Source organism: Cavia porcellus, unplaced genomic scaffold (assembly GCF_034190915.1).
Source record: "Cavia porcellus strain 051 isolate PalLab524CR breed Dunkin Hartley unplaced genomic scaffold, mCavPor4.1 scaffold_45, whole genome shotgun sequence".
In the NCBI taxonomy this organism is placed as follows: domain Eukaryota; kingdom Metazoa; phylum Chordata; class Mammalia; order Rodentia; family Caviidae; genus Cavia; species Cavia porcellus.
The window spans coordinates 2957834-2971164 of record NW_026947528.1 but is presented as its reverse complement, the minus strand read 5'-3'; the positions used below and the strand labels follow the sequence as shown (position 1 = coordinate 2971164).

The 13331-nt window shown below is 47.3% G+C and overlaps 1 long non-coding RNA gene across 1 annotated transcript in view; it reads left to right on the top strand.

The window, feature by feature from the left end:
• The window catches only part of LOC134474944 (uncharacterized), a 36722-nt gene extending 25354 nt beyond the window's left edge, over positions 1–11368 (top strand). Inside the window, exon 4 of the long non-coding RNA XR_010045872.1 lies at positions 11252–11368. This is a non-coding gene — a long non-coding RNA (uncharacterized LOC134474944). The remainder of the gene's footprint in view (positions 1–11251) is intronic.
• The last annotated feature ends 1963 nt before the right edge of the window (positions 11369–13331 follow it).

The window sequence follows — 13331 nt, the reverse complement described above, 5'->3', positions numbered from 1 at the left end:
CTAAGTCTTCATAACAAAAAGTGAGATTTACAGTTTCCCATATTCTATTCTTACTCAGTTAAGGTGTGAAAAGTTAGAAGCCAGGAACCTACGACAGCAAAGCTGCTGAGTGAATTATAAACTTACAGGACTGAAAATGCTGAAAGAAGGCCATGCCCTAGGCCATGTCCCCAGTCTTACTTGAGATAACAGGAGCTTGCGGCCTCGCCGTCTCTCCACCCAGCAGTGAAGAGACACAGGCCAGCACAGCAGGCGAGGACAGGAGAGAGGAGCTGGTCAGTGGCAGACCACTCATCCTCGGAGGGATGGTTTTGTGGTTTTTCAATTTTTAATTTCCATTGAATTATTGCTATTGTCCAACTCACTATTTTTTCTCTTGTACCCAACCTAGTTAAGAAAAAGATAGTATGTAATTTCTCAAACAGATGAGTGAAAATGGATGACTTAATTTTCATTTATGTAAAATGAAGGATATGCCCAGTACAGAAACTTCAAACATCACCTTATAGATATATAAAATAAGGAGTTTTGTTATTCAGAAAAACAACACATCATTTATGACTAATTTTTAAAACCTTAACACATGCGGAGCCCTTCCATGGTGGGGTGGCGCTGCCCTCCTACCCTAGAAAGCACTGGTTCACCTGTGCCAATAACTCTGAGGACAACAAGAGTTTTTCTTCAGAGTCTCTTTTACCAGCGAGGAGGACCTGAATCTTCCTGCTGCCAGGCTGAACACGGAGTGTGCAGTGTGCAGAGGAGCCCAGCACCGCCTGCTTTACACTCCTCTCCCCCACCACATCCATGCTGCAGCCCTGCAGGGACAGCAAGGCAGAGCTGCCAGGATGCAGCCAAGACTCTGCCACATCAGTCCTAAGTCCGCCTCCACCAGGTGCCTGATACTGCCTGGGTGTTGCTCGCATATTGGGTCTACACACCCTCAGCCTCCTAGCCCAAGTGCATTTACCACAGTGACCCTTCCAGTCTGCAAATTTCACTCCTTTCCTTTCTGACTATGGCTGCAGCATTGGAACAAACATAGCATTAACATTACCTTCTCTTCTTCTTTGTTCTATTTCATTTTTGGGTTTTTTTTTTATTTATTTAACCATATATTTAAAACTGTATTTTGCCAAAAAAGCTTTTCTTTTGTTTTTACTCTCCACTTGCCTGAGGTTTTACAGATTTCTACTGCAGTTCAAACCTTAAGTTCTTGGATGCTCAGAATCTACTCTGCAGCTTGGTAGAATGAGTGAAGCGAAGCAGAAAGTGAACTTGGGCACATTTCTGTGCCTTCCAGCATCTTGTACAGCAAACCCTGACTCATGTCTTTCTATCCCCAAAATATGGGCTTCAGTAGATTCAGTAGCTTGAATCTGCCACTGCAAAATGTGTTTCCTAGATTTTTCCAAATAATGTCATTTCTCCCTAACTGGCTTAGCACATTGTCTAAGGTTTTTTATGCCCAAACTTGAAAAATAATTTCCAGTAGACAAGAGGCTGCCACCCATCCTGAAATCACGACGGGATTTTATGTAAACACATAGTGCAATCCGTAGTCTGAGAGCATGGTGCCAGGGCAGGGTTCTCTCCAGCAACCGTGCACAGCATGCTCCACACACTCTCCTACTTCCACCTTACCCGTGGTCTGTGACTTGTGGGAGTGGCCACCCTGACACCTCACTGTAGGAGTACTGAGGCTGGTAGACATTCCCAGAGCTGCTAATGACACAATCTTCAAGTTCTCTTCCTTTCCAGAAGAAGAGGAGACACTGTCTCTCCCCTGTGTCAACGCCATTATCTCAGTGACTGTATTCAGCTTAAGTCCTCATATTTCTACACTGAAGGATTTTTAATTAGGGGAATCTACAGCAAGACCATTCATATCTGTGGAGCAGCTGAGTGGTACACGGCTTCCCACCTTTCCTACAGAACTAGCCAATGTCCAAACAGCTGACATGTAAATACTTTTTAAAAATTTATCATGGTTCTATTATTCATGTCTCTGGTGGCTCCTTTTTCAGAAACTCTTCTCACCTGGTAGTTGTGTTGTTTTCTTTTAACTGCAGAAAAAAAGCAGAGACATAGTGGCCCTGTAGGGATACTGTGATCCCCTCTCCCACAGCTGAGCCCTGGTCTTCTTCCAACCCAGCCTTGTACTCTGTGCTGCGTCCCCACCCTCCCCCGTACACACTGGGAAGTGGTGGCATCTCTCTTTGATTTAAGTAAGGAGTCTCAGGTGACATTTTTTTCAACTGAGGTTAAACCCCGTTTCCCCCTTTATATGAACCTCCCTTCCCTTCCCTCACCCTTCTGTGTTCTGAGTATGCTAATGACAAGCCCATGGATGACTCTGCTACTGGAGAACTATTTGTATGTCAGTAATATATTCTCTCTTATTGTAAATGCCATATTTAGAAAAAGAAAAAAGAGAATCTTGGTATATTTATCTACTTCTCCTGGTTCCTGTTACTTCCCGGTGCCAGTTTCCCACCTAAATATGTCATTGTACAATAAAGAACTTTGAGAGTAAAACCAAGAAGAGTGTTCACATTTTCCATCCTCTGCAGCTCCACTTCATTAAGTGATGGGCAAGTCTCCCAGGCTCTGTGTCACTCTCATCTGTCACTCTGCCTCACACACATCTCTGTGTGTATGCACATTGACGTCAGAGATATTTCATTGTAAAAACTGAGACCTTCCTCACACACATCCATCTTGCATCCATGGTTATTTCATGACCAGATTCCTTGGCCTCTTTCCCTGTGGGCACAGAGAGACTGAGCTCAGCATCCCTGCAGCTTCCCCTGGTTCCCATGGCCCACACTGGTGCCCACACCATCTACCTGCAGGGTAGGGAGGGTCCCAGTTCCTTTCTGCTTCTAACAGTGCTGTGAACAACAACCTTGAAAGGAAAGTTAAGAAGTTATGCAGCTTTTTTCTTTATTTTTGTGTGTTGTTGTGTAGCTCTCTGTGTGGAAGAAACCTCTATGCTTAGCTAAACGAGGTCCAGGGACCTGTGTAGAGGTCTGATGGGAGCTGAGGGAAAGGGCTCTGCTCTGCCCTTCCATTTTCTCCTCACTGCTCTTCCCCACCTGCCTTAAAATCTGAAGTCAAATGGGGACACAGCACATCTCAATGACATGTCCTTGAATGTATCTGCAGTGGGATACTGTGTATTTTATACACTTGTTGGTCATATGAGCAGATTCCCTTTTGAATCGCAAGAGTTTGTCTCATATCTCACAAAACAAATGGAAAGGTAATTCCAACCCCAAAGATGAATGTATTTAATTTTTACTATATGTTATAGTCTATCTAGGATAGTCCCCTTTATCAAAGACAAATATCAGTTAATCTCTTCCAGTACTGCCTGGCCAAACAGAGCTGTGATGCACTGATATAGTAACATGGTGTAGTAAAGCACAGAGGCAGAAAGATTACTGGTGGCTGGGATGGTAGGAAAGAGAGGGAATGGTGTCCAAATGGGAATGAAGTTGGGGGAAACATTCTGGAACTGGGCAGAAATGAAGGCTGTACACATTGAGAATGTGATAGTGCCACTTCCTGAGGATTTTAATTAAAATGAATGAAATCCTATAATTTGTTTAAAATTAATTCATGCCATAATATTTAAAAGGAGTATAGAGGTAAGTGCAAGAAAATGGAAAAAATAGTGGAGGAGATGGGAAAGTCACATTTTCAGCAGGAGCTGGCCTCAGTGGAGTTGAGGAGATGACAACTGCTGTGGAGCCACTGTTAATCATACCTCTGAGCTGACAGAGATGGGCTTCCTGGTGCTGCCTCTTCCCGTGGTCCCAGAGCTGGTGAAGGCACTGGAGATGGATCAGTTACAAACTCTTCAGCTGGTGCTTGAGCTTGGTGTCCAGCTGACCCTTCAACAGCAAAAGGAGGAAAGATCATCAATTTCCCATGTCCCTTGCAGAGCAAACAAACTTCCCAGTGCCTGTCAGGGACAGCTCTGTGCAAAAATCCACTATCAGGAAGTTTCCCACCCTGCATCTACCCACTGACTGCTGTGTCTCAGAGTCGCAGGGTGGTCCCTTAGCTTTGTCCTCCTCACATACCCTCAAGCCTATACCCAGTCCTCCTCACCCTTGTTTCTGCCTCAGTGGGTTCACAGTGCTCCAGCTCAGTGAAGTGGAGTTGCATTGGAGGGTCCATGTGGGTTTGCAGCTGCTGCTTAGAGCTAAGAAGCAGGGCTGTGGTTCTGGAGGAGACAGGTGTGGGGAGCTGAGTGTGAAGTCTGGTCCTCCCTCCGAAACTGCTCACCCAAGGCAACCTGCTGAGTTCGACACCTGCCTGCTGCTCCAGCAGTGGAGAGCTGAGTTCACTCTATCTCCACCACCAATGAAGCAGTGCTGGCCCAGACAGCCATGAGAGTCTGACAGATGACTCCATGGGAGAGTCTGTGGACACTGGTGTGACCATCTCTCCCTTCTACAGGGAAGCTGTACACACATCTGTCTAGTGCTCCCCAATAGCATGTTGCCTTCATGGGGGATGGAAAATGTCTGCTGTGGTTCAGGGGTTGTCTTCCATAAACATGTGAGAAGTTAGGGGACAGAGGGATGTATCCTGTTCCACCTTACCTCATTTGTTAGATTGTGCAGTGACTTGCCACCCAGTACTCTGTGCTTCCTCTGGGCTCCTCTTCCACTGTTGTGCATCCTTGTCTAGGAAACCCAAGAGGGGGTCTCATGTACCATAATGTCAGTGATACATGGTCTGCCATTCAGGGTAGCCCCCACTAGTGTGGAGGGTCAAGAGGGGAGTAGATACATATTTCCTGGTCTTTGGATCATGGTCAGTGCCTGGAAAAGTGTCTGTGCATGGTGTAGCTCTATGTATATTCACGTACTCATGGTATCACCTGGTTCCTGCCCTGATGTCTAAAAGGGCCCAATGCCTCTGCCAGTCCCCAGAGAATCTGGCTCTGAATAATACATCCCAAAGCCCATAGAGCAACTGTCTAATCTCCTCTACAATGAAGAGAGAATGTTTATTTAGTGTAGAGATCAGTGCAGGAGAAAGAAACTTTTACCATGGAGAGAGCAGCTCAATGGAGAATAAATATTGCTACTCAAGCAGGCCTTCCACAGAGCCTTGGCTGGGGTCAGCAATTGCCTGGAAACCCCATTTTGTTCCATAGGGACCCTGTAAGATTGGCCTTAGGTGCAATTCACTGTTCTGAGAATTGTGCTGCTACTGGGTGCAATTCTCAATTCTCAGTGAACTGAGGCTGAAAGATATAAGCACATTTCAAAGACTCAGCTCTAGGTGGCTGAGTCACATTGTGCACCTGAGAGCAAACTCTCCTTCCCATCATCTGGGCCTATGAGGTGGAAATTTTGGCCCGTGAGCAACCTGGAAAGGAAAAGCTGTGGATACGGCAGCTGTACAGAAAGGCCTGCTCCAGGGGTTCCATCAGGCTGTGCAGCCCTTTTGCCTGTGTCACCCTCACTGTGCAGACCACTGCCAGGTTCTCCACTGACTGATTTCCAGTCTGTGATGAGACAGTGGGAAGCCTGAAGTTACTGGCCCAGCCATGCCCCACTGTGAGTGCTGGAAGCTGTAGTGATACTCAAAGGTTAAATTTCAGAAGGAGCAGTTAGAATAATAGCATTTTCAGATCAGTTGTGAGCAAATAAGTCATTAGCTTCCTACATGAAGAGTATCATCCCACATGTCCTGTGACAACCACCCATTCTGGAGATGAGAAAACAGGATTGTCCTGGGTGTGGGAGTGCGGACCTGTATGTGATGCCACATAGGCTACTTCACTGTGGTGCTTCTGAAGAAATTGGGTCCAGTTTCCTTAGCCATGAAAGGCTGGGTGGCTTTTTTCACTCTCTCCTGGTACAATGTCATTTAGCCTAGTGGGGCCTCAACCTCTGACCTGAGGGGCTGGATAATTTCCCTGAGACATGGACAAAGTATCAAGGGCCTAGGTTTTGGGTGAGTGCACCCCTGCTGATGTGATGATGTGTCAGAGCTGGGGACAGGGTAGAAGCACAGTCACACCAGTGCCAAAGGGATAGCTGGGCCCAGGAGTTACAGTGAACTACAACAGCAGAAGTAAATCATGACAGGAGGTGAAGTGACTTAGTGTCCATGTCCGTATTCTGATGCTCCCACTAATGTGTGGACAGTGACCTGGCACCTGGCCAAGTTGGCTGAGCAGAGAGGAGGTGATAGTTGAAGAATTAGACCCCAGTTTCCTTTGGGGGCAGGACCACAGGCCTGCTGTTTACACACCCTTGAGGGAAGTGCTGAAAATGTAATCTGTCCCTGAATATCCCCTGTCCTCTTTGGGCCTCATTACAGAATCCCCTTAGCTCACTCTCTCCCCCTGCTGGCATCTGTTGTTATTGCGAGGCCTCACTATGGTACAGGTATGTGGATTGCAGCCCTGCAGGGACCTGCTCCAGGCTGATGTCTGGGGCACCACTGTTGGTACAGTGACTAGTAGTGTGCAAGAAGCTTCTGAGATCTCAGACAAGCAGAGAATGGTGCCATCAGGACTCCCCTAAAGCCTCCAAGAGTTCTGAGTATAGCGCAGAGAGACCTGGCAGCTTCTGGAAGCACAGGCTGCACATAGAGCTGCAGGGTCTGCCCTACACAGTGAGCTTGGAGGGGTCACACCCTGTCTCATAACCCTGCTCCTCCATGGTAGGAATGATAGGGACACCCAGGCCCACAGAGCAGATAGTCACTAAGGGGTGTTCACCAGCATTTATGATCCAAGAAACCCTCAAAGCCATGAGCCAGCCAGGACAGAAAACCAGGAGGTCTCACTTTTTCTGTTTTGGGATTGCCTAAGTGGTAAAGGATTCACCTTTCTAGTGACAGCACAGAAGCCACCAGCCATGTGATGAACCAGGTCCTTTAGTACAGTTCCCCATGGCAGCCTTTCAGACAGCACCTGGGGCTTGCTGGCCTGGTGGGGAAGCCAGGCTGGGTCCTTCTGGAAGCTGATCTCACCCACCTTCCCCTCCCCATCTAGAATTTATTCTCACCCTGTGGTTCCCCAAACCCTGGACCAGCTAAGTCTCACTTATCAGCCCATAGGTGGCCTTCCTAAGAGCCCTAGTGAAACTCCCTCTACCTGGGTTGCCTGGCCTCTGCTTTGCATCTGAGGCCTGAAAAAACCCCATCTCTATTCCTGTTTCCTGCTGGGGACTCGTGGCCACCTGAGTGAGCACTTGGGTAACAGAGCTTCTTATGTACACAGGAAGGTTCTTTAGAAATTAAGCAGTGAGTCCCTAGCTTCTGGATTGAAGTTTCTGCATTAGAGCCAGGTCAGACCATCTCTCACTGGTAGTACATATTGCACACATTACATTTTGTGTCTGGTTGTACCCCCAAAGACTCATCTTGTCACAGGAGAACGTTTTTTTCAAAAGTTGCTGAAACTAAGTTTGTGATGGATTCATGGTCTAATGCTGAGATTAAGGGTGTTTGTGGCACACCTGCCCTAGGGTTGGTACCTGCTTACATTGTAAGGGATGGAAGGAGACTTCCTCTCCCCTCCTCACCTGTTGTTTTTACTGTTTTCCACTGCCATGGACTGTTGCCCTCTGCCATGTCCCACCCTGCCTTGAAGCCAGAAGGTAATGGCCTGAAACCTCTCCAAACTGTGAACTAAAACACCCTCCCCTTTTTAAATTTGGCTGTCTGTTATTTTGCCTCACCAGCAAAAGAAAAGTAGCTAAGACAGCACACAAGAGACCCAGCCTGCTGTGTATGTTCCCATGCTCTCAGCCTCAGGAATTCTTGCTCACATTGCTGAATTCAGCTGAGTGTAACCCATTTCCCTTATAGACCACACATCTGATACCCAAAGGAGCAGTGCTTGCCCTGTGTAATTAGAGACCTGCACTTGACCTTGTATCTCACAGGCCACCTTTCAAGCCTTGTGCCATCTGAGACCAGGCCTTTGACCTGTGAGATCATGGGGAACCTGGACTGATGAAATCCCACACCAAAAATCAAGGCTCAGGGCTGCTCAGCTCTGAAAACTAAGCTTCTGTCAAAGTCAGACTCCTGATGTGTTTGGGGTTGATTATTAGTAGGAAAAGTCCATTCAGAGAGTGAGCTTCATGTTCCATGGGAGCTATGCAGAGCAAAAGAGAACACTATGATGGTGGTCTGCAGCCAGGAGCTGAGCAGTGGCTTCTTCTCCACCACAAGGCTCTGTCTACACAGGAAGGAAGCCCCCTCCTCCTGGGTGCACAGAATAGAGTGTTGGGATCAGTGACCCAGACATTGCATGTGATACTCTCAACCCATGCTCTCTATGGCTGCTCAAACCTGTGACCTAGCACTTCGTCATGGCCAAGGCCATGCCTGTCTGTGTTGAAGCTGCCTCACAGTCTCAGAATAACAGAGCAGCACTTAATGAATGTTCCAACAGGGGAGGGGTGAACCTAGGCTCCAAAAGGCAGAGGCATCTATGGAAGCTGTGCTCAGTGTGAACCATGCCCTAGGTACCATATTCTGTCACCTGGAGCATGAATCCCATGTCAGGCAGGGTGTGGTGGGTCCCAAGCACAAGATACTGTGGATTCCAGTACGTGGTCAAGGTTTGGGAGGGAGGTAGAGTGTGTGCCCAGGGAGGTTACTCTGCACCCTTTCACTTCCTGCCAGGCTCCCATGGACAGGCAGAGAGACCTGGCAGATGTCGGGCAACCTCCCTTTCTGTTCTGTGAGCCTCAGGCCCCAGACAAGGGAGGCAGCTGCATCCCACCCCATGCTCTTCCAGAGGGCACTAATTTCATGGACTAGTGGCTAAATGACCTCATGACTGGTAAGTATTTGACTGAAAGCAGAATCATCATTGGTTGGCATCTGCCTGCATCTTCAGAAATTCAGGCTGCCAGTTGCCTTCCTTGCACCCGGCCATCAACCTGGTTGGTTCATTGTTCCCAGCCCAAGAGGCAGGATTATGGAAGGCTCATGTCTCAAAAGAGTCTTGACAATCATGATAAATGTTCAGTAATCCATATCTCTGGCCCTTTGTTTTGCTGACACAGTTTCATAACTACTAAAGGAACAGCGTTGGGGGTGCACGCTGCAGTGTTCAATGCCAAAAGCATACACTGCCAGAGAATAGCAGAGTGAAGACAGATTCGTGACTACTGGCAATTGAAGAGAGCTGCTGGGGTAACTGTCAAAACTGCCTCCCCAACACAAGGGCAGCTGGATTGTACTGGAGAGACCTATCACACCCATGTGGGGAGGACTGGTCCTCACCTCTAGAGGGAGACACTTTCCTATTCTCCTGGAATCACATTATAGATCCTGCTGCATTGTGCACTGTGCATCAAAACTGGTGGATTACGTGCCTCATCTCTTTGAGCATGCACATTCCACACTTGAGTGCATTTTGTGTCTCCCTCTAGCAAACCTTTCTGAAGCCTATGTTTTAAAAAGATAGTGGAAGCAGGGCATGGTGGTGCACACCTTTAATTCCAGCACTCAAGAGGCTGAGTCAGGATTCTTGAAAGTTTGAGACCAACCAAGGTTACACAGTGAGCTCAAGTATAGCCTGAATTGCAAAGTGAGACCTTGTTTCAAAAAGACAAAATTAAGCTAAACAAATGGTGGATTAGAACACTTCTGAGTAGAAATTTGGGTATTATAATGAGTGCATAGCTTTTTTCTGTTTAACTTCTCTCTCTCTCTCTGTCTCTCTCTCTGTGTCTCTCTGTCTCTCTGTCTCTCTCTGTCTCTGTCTCTCTCTGTCTCTCTCTCTCTCTCTCTCTCTCTCTCTCTCTCTCTCTCTCACTGGGGATTGAATTCATGGCCTTATGAGTCTTGCTTCCTTCCTTGCTCTTTCTAACTCTGTCTCTGTCTCTGTCTCACTCTCTCTCCATTTTTTTGACTTTCCATATTCTTAAGCCTAGGCTTGAACTTCTGATGTTCCTGTCTCAGATGCCAACAGTATGGGAAAAGCAGTTGTGCACAATCATGCCAGTTTCATAGGGTGATTGTAACAAACACGGTTTACTCTAGATGACTTACAAGTGTGTGTGTGTGTGTGTATGTGTGTGTGTCTGTGTGTGCTCTTTTGGTTGGTTTAAAGTAATTTCTCATTTTTTGTTTTGGTTTTTTCAGTAGCATGTATCAAACTCCCAACGCTGCATTTTCTAAGCACGTGCTGAAGCTGCTGAGCAAAGTCCTCAGCCTAAAGCAGTGACTTCTGTGGTTCTCCTTATCTTGAGCATGTCATCTGAAATAAGTAAACAATTTAAAGGGGTGTTTGAAGTTACTAGTAGTGTTCTCCTTAACCCTCACCTTCTCAAAGAATGAATGCTTATTCCTATCCCCTCCTGCATAGCAGCTAACTGCTTTGGGAATGTCTCCTCCTGGGCCACCAGTAAACTGGGAGGGTTGGAGGTTGTCTTGACTGAATTGTCCATTGAGGCAACTTCATCCTCTTTGGTCATTGTTACCAAATGCCTGCAAGGACTGTCATACCTCAGACACAGTGAACAAACCCAAACGCCTTGTGCCCTGATCCATGGCATTGATGACTAACTAAAGCCCAAATCCCTGGTGAGTACACCTTTTGAGAGTGGACTGAGTTTCATTCTTCTTCTCTGGCATCATTTCCTAAGCCCTGTGATGACATTTGCATCACTTCCATCCTGCCCTGTGCTGCACAGGATACTGAGGGTCTCAGCTGTCCTGACCCGGACTGGTACATGGTTCTCCAAGCAGCAGATGTGCCATTTCCCTGCTTGCTGCTCTGACCACCTTCTGATGGGCATCATTCCCAGGCTGAAAGTCCAGGGCAATAGCATCTCTTGGCCCCACTTTCACACATGGCAGCAATATAACTGGGAGTGTGGCCTCCCTTACTCCCTGAGCCTGAGGGGAGTCACTTGAACTGGTATTGTGCACAGCAAGCTGAAGCACAGGATCAGTGCCAGGTAGAATTGAAAAATCCAGGCCCCTCTATGTGGCACCATGTGGGAGCTGAGCACCAAGAGGGAGGGCACAAAAAAAGGGCAGGAGCAGGTGCTGTGGAAACCACTAAGGTGGGCAGCCCTTCTCTGATGTGTGGATCCCAGTGCCTGTGAGGGCATCAGGATGGCCCTCTTGCATTGAACAAGGGAGTTCCTGGCCTGCTATTTCTGGGTCAGTGTGGCAGTAGACATTGGCTCTGTCTGGCAGTGAATTTGCACAACACAGATTGTGTGCCTGCTTGACTTTTTCTACCCAGGTCCTTCCTTGTCCACCCCAGTCTTCTCTGAACCTTTCGGTGGAGCCACAAGACGAGACACTGCATGTGTAGCTGACCAAAATATAACTGGTGCAGTTTGGTGCTATCAGCCAAAAGGTATGATGGGTAACAAAATGAAGTGCCAACCATTGTGCAGCTCAGGAACTTCTTAGCCTTCTTCTTCCAGCTTCCATTCTCTCTTTCCCCAGGTATCCCTCCATCCTCCTCTTATACACCCTTCTCCTCTCAAGAGCACACATCTGGGCTTGTGCTAGCCCTGGCTGGACTGGGACCTGCTCTTCACTCCCCCAGAAAAGAGAATCCAGTACCCACAGGTATGGCTGATTTGCTGTCACCCACAACAAATTAGAACCAAAATGTGTTGTCCTTGATTCACAACATGGGACTGAGGCTACCATTAATTCTATTCTTGGCCCTAAGCTCTAGAGTTCTCCTCAGGACATGGTGGTCAGAACAGGGGGATCAAGATCAATCTGATTGTGGAGCAACCCAGGACCTGACCTAAGGTTTGGGTCCCTGTGTTATGCATGTGTTCCTGGATATGTGGGGAGACAAATGCAGGTGCACCTGTCTGGCAGAATCCAGGTAGATACAGTATCTTTGAAATGGCTCATATGATATGGGCAGAATTGTATCTGCCCAGGGAAAAAATGCTGGGTGCACCAGACCATGAAGCAGGACCCTCAGATATGTGCTACAGTTTGGAATAAAGGCAAATAAGTGTGCCCCAGCCCAAATGTGTCTGCGTGCAAATTCCTGCCCCCTGGGCTCATACATTTCGGTCCTGTCCTAAGAGCAATGGAAGGTATTATAAGGTGTGGCAGTGTGGTCAGCCTTCTAATGGCATGGCTGTGGGCCCCTCAGGAGCTGGACTGCACCCAGACAGAGACAGGCAGAACACTCACTTGTGTACAATGTGACTTTGTCTCAGTGACCAGCCTCAGGATATGGCCACCATCAATTCTTATTTTGTTTTGGTCGCCTAGTTGCCAGGCTTCCATTGTGTTCTCACCTGAATCACAACACAATTGATATCTCAAGTCCAGTTGCACAGTGAGGTTGTAGGCCAGTGTGCTGGTGTGAGGCAAGCACCTGTGCCACCAGCAATAGGGCTGCTGTGTTGTGAAAAGCTGTGGAGTGTGGCAAGAACCCTATGTGTTTTGATCCCCACCACATCATTGGAGAGGTCATGATGTACAGAGCAAGATTCCTGCCACTCAGATGTCCCTTTTTTACTATAACTTTCCTTCCCATGATAAGTTACTCAGAAGTTATGTGCCAGATAAGTATATGTTCAAGGCCCTGCTAAGCGTCTCCACCCAGAGTGTCTGGTAGCAGCTCAGCCTTCAAAGCTGGGTGGGAGAGGCAGGGAGGGAGGTGGAGGAGGACAAGTGGCTTTGTTCTCCAAGACAGCAGCTACAGAGGGACAGGGGACACCTTCAGCTGTCACTGTTACATCCACTTCTGAGCCTGTAGCCTGTGGTCAGAGAGGAATCAGCAGTTTTGAACACTTTGCTAGAATCAGTGATCTGAACAGAGCTACAAAGGAAAGACATTGGAGCCATACTGAGGACTCCTCTGGAAGATTTGCCTGCTTTTTGTTTTTGCTTTCTGTTCTATGACTCAGTCATCACCAGATATTGTCGGTGTTGATTCACTTGTCTCCAAAAGAGTGGGCTGCTTCTGGGGATCTGGGGCAGTCAGCACATAGTGAGATCTCCATGTGTCTCTGTTAGGTTGTGTATAAGGCAAAGTATAAATGTGCATGTTCCTATGATAGAAAGATTGGTCCCAGAAACTCCATTAGCGAGGTCTTAACTTGAAGACAGTTGATGTTTGTTCTTGAGCATGCATTTGCCTGAAAGACCCCTTGTCTGATGCAATATACACTTCTTTGCAGTGTATATTGATTATACTGATGATAGGCACATGGTTTATTTATTATGCAGAATGCATATTAGATCCTATGTGGTGCATTACAGTACAACCAATCAACTAGAGACTGTTCTCAAAATTGTTTGCATTGATCACCCAGAATTGAAAAAAAGTGGAAAGGTTT